The following is a 3,847-nucleotide window of genomic DNA, read 5'->3' on the forward strand; positions in this document are numbered from 1 at the left end:
GGGGCTCTCTGGGATGACAGAGTGTCTGGCCGATCTGGCGGGAAAGGAAATCCAAATGTGGGGATGGGATGGTTGCCACGGTGCTGAGGGAGGATGCAAGTGATGGATGGCAGTTGTTAGACGCAGTAATTGTGTTCAGGTAATTGACCCCGCTCTCTCCCCTTTTCTCACTCCCCTCCTGGTGAGCCAAGCACTCCATCTCTCTTTCACTTCTGTTCCACAGACATGAGAAAGCATCAGCAAGGTTTGGTGGCCCACTTATTAAGGATTTTCAAGCTTTTGCTTTGTTATACTGGTGGCTGCATTTCATTTTATGTCAGTTAGGACAATAATTTATGCATTTTAAACCCTTAGCAGACAATGCTATCAACAGTGGGTTAGTGTGACTCACTCACAATAGAGTAAAATAGGATGCTAACCTCCAAGGGAAAACTGGTGATTGCACTGAATTGCTTTTGGTGACTGATTCCAAGTAGCTGCACTCTGCTAGTTGCAAGGAGTGTGCAGACAATTGCGGTCTGACTCAGACTGACTGCGCTCACTCTCAGGCAGATTGCCAACACGTTGCAATCAACTCGACTCAACTGGTTTCCAGCTGGTTGTATTCTGGTTATATTCCTATATTTATGGAAGCATGCCTTGTTTTGCATTGTCTTAGAGCAACTATCTCACAATTTCTGGACACATTTCTGAATTTCTACTTCAGATCTGTGAGATTCTGGCTGGATTATGAATCTAAGTAGTTAATGTCAGTGCTGTGATCACTGACTGGTAGCATTTAATTACTGTATTATCACAAACAGAAATGTATTAATGTAATTTTTAACTTGACTCCATTCATTCGCGAACTGATAGCAGACGTACTCCATCTTATTGGTGTTTTATCACCATATTGTAATTTTATTTATCTTATTTTATTTGACAACGGATGCTTACAACAAGTAGTTGCAGATCTCTAAAGCAACCACAAAAAAAAGGCAACGAGATTACAAGATTGCAAACAATCGGAAAGATTTCGGTCATGCCGCTGTCTCTAACCAGTTTTCTCCAGTTGTGACTGTAGTATTAGTCCCAGCAAAGCAACAGTCAGAATCCAGCAAAATCTTCAAATGCAAATGCATCCAATACAGTAAAGACAAAGCACGAGGATGCAGAGACGGACTTTAAACAGAAAAAGAAACTAAGAACTAAGACAGAAGATCTGAAGCAAACTTTTACCTTAATTAACTATGCTTGCATTGCAACTTCTCACTCCTAGTAGAAGCTATATCTGTTTTGCTGTTGAGTTTTAAATTACACTGTAGCGATATAAACCTCGCTACCATAGGTTATTTTCAGGAAGGGGTATAGACAGCAAGCTATCGAGCTACTAGTTTCCAGTTAAAATATATATTTTTCCACATTTAGGAGTCCCAACATGTTTAGTGAGCTCTTCATTGGCCTATTTCCACTGTCAAGTAAAAGGTGTAGAAGCAGTTGGAGCTGCAGCACACACTCACCTTTAGTGATAAAGGCAATTGCCCAGTGACTAAAACGGAGAAGGATTGTCATGGCTCAATATGGAGGAGGCGATGATGTACTTCCCTCTTCATGCATCAGCAGCTTATACCAGTATTCATCACTGGTCCCAGACCCTGTGCTAATAATCAGCAGGGTATATCTCAATCTACAATCTGTGATTTATACCAAGCTCTGCAGTAGGGTGACAAGTTTTTAAATGGAGCAGTGCAATGTAAATCATAACCTCAGTGGGTGTTGCGTTGGCGGGTTCATGCTGTGAGATACGAGGAAAAAGGCCATCAGCAAGTATGAATTTGTGTCTGAGCACTTTCAACTGCTGGAGAAAGCGTTATGGAGCAGTGTTTGCACAGAACGGAATCTCATGTTTGCTGCTAGTTTCAGATTTCTATCCACATGTTATTTTCTGTATTGTTCTATAGCTGTTGAAGCAACAAGACTTTTGCTTCTTCGTGGTTTTTAATTTCCAATTCATCATTTCACAGGCAGTGAATTTTAAAGCATGTCGTGCTAACCACAACTGACTCCCAGTCATTATTTTGATGCTAACCATGTCACTCATGAGCTTCTTCTTCTCCTTTTTTTTTTTTTACAGTTGATTTTACTGCACAGTTCAATCTCACCTTTTAGGATCAGGCAGTAAAGAAGGCCAATGTCACCCTGCTAACTCGGATCATAAACTACCCATGCCCGGCTTTCTAATTCACAGGTCTGTCTGGACTTGGAGCATGATGACATCACCTTGTCACACCCAACTGAGGCGCAGGTTATGCTTTGTCTCCTTTGACCTTGCTTGCTCTGATTCATGGAGTTGAGGTTGAGTAGCACAGGGCTTTATGAGGTTTTCTTCCATTTCCTTGCTTTCGTCTGGCACTGAAAGGAGGAGAAGAAAATGATAATGCCAGAGGATCAGGAAAAATTTCTTTACTCACTGTAAAGCAACATAAGAGTTATTTGCCAGTCTAACTAATGTTTTACAGGAAGCTGTTATGTGAATTAACTGAAGGGCAAAGACATTCACCTCTTTCGCTCTCTTTTTTTTTTTGCACTGTCTGTGAGCCCACATCTCAATTACAGCTTGTTCAGCAGCCTTTAACACCCAAACCTTAATCCAAAATTGAAGTTGTACTGGAATTGTGAAATGAAAAATGGGCCCTTTGCTGTCTTCAGCAATTGAATTGACCTGAGAGGAGACTGATCTAATGAGAATATGCCTGGGCTGAATTAAAATGCTATTAACATCAAATCAGGGAAAAGCAATAATCAAAGATAGATAAATCTGGACTGTCCCTCCATCGTTGTCCAAGGTCAGTCACTGCTGACTGGTCCCATCTAAGCTCTTTCCTGTAAAGATGCCAGGCAACTCCACACACTCCCGTCTTCCAACCTCCATTTTTCCAAAGCACTTGGTCCACTTCAGAATCTCCGAGTGAGGTCACGTTAAAAAGATGTCATGAGATATTTTCAAAGACAAAGTCAAATTCAATGAAACTCAGTGGAAAGTGCTTTCAGCAGCTTATTATATAACAAGCTTTTTATCCCCACACCCACTACCTTTAAATCCAACCGCTGCCCCTGCAACGCATCTTTTCACTATCCTAGGTGTATTAAATAGAAATTAGGTCTCGGATGCCCGTTCTGTAATGATCATTTGGGCCAGCAAATGTCTCACACTTTACACAGGCAGGCTGCCACATCTGACTTCCATCTGTGTGACATTGCTGTGACTCCATTAGCTAAAGTGTTGGAAGTAAATGATCGAAGGGAGCGCCTTGGAGTGTCAGACCCTTCTCGAATCAGCTGGCCTCTATCGATTCAATCACAGAATAAAGGATGAAGCAGGGAATAGTCACCCCAGGTGCATTTTGTCTAACCAAGCCACACTCTGTCTTTGAAATGTTGGCACATTGCGTCATGGAGCCATTCTTTCCCATTCTTGGTCAAGTAGGTGCAGGAGCTCTAAAACTGATGAGGTCGGCTAAGTGATTATAAGCACAAACACAGCACCGCAAATGACATGAACACAACAAGCTTACACGCTCTTTCTCCTAGAGGTCCAGCAGCGAGCCACGGGAGGTGAAAACTCACAAGATTGAAAATTTAGCATCACCATGGTCTTTAGAGTAAACTGACCAACGATCTCACCCCACCATCTACATCTTTGCTCAGGCACTGTGTCTGAAAAATTTAGATTTCTTGTTAAATAAAAGGTTCAATTCCAAAAGGTTTTTTTTGTATGTTTTGTGATGGTAGGTGTGCATTTTTAACAACTCTGAGCTGAGCCTCATTAAAATGTACATTTTCTTTTTTCTTTTTTTTCTTTTTTTTT

The sequence above is a fragment of the Pundamilia nyererei genome, unplaced genomic scaffold, assembly GCF_000239375.1.
Source record: "Pundamilia nyererei isolate P.nyererei 1_Seehausen unplaced genomic scaffold, PunNye1.0 scaffold00036, whole genome shotgun sequence".
NCBI lineage: Eukaryota > Metazoa > Chordata > Actinopteri > Cichliformes > Cichlidae > Pundamilia > Pundamilia nyererei.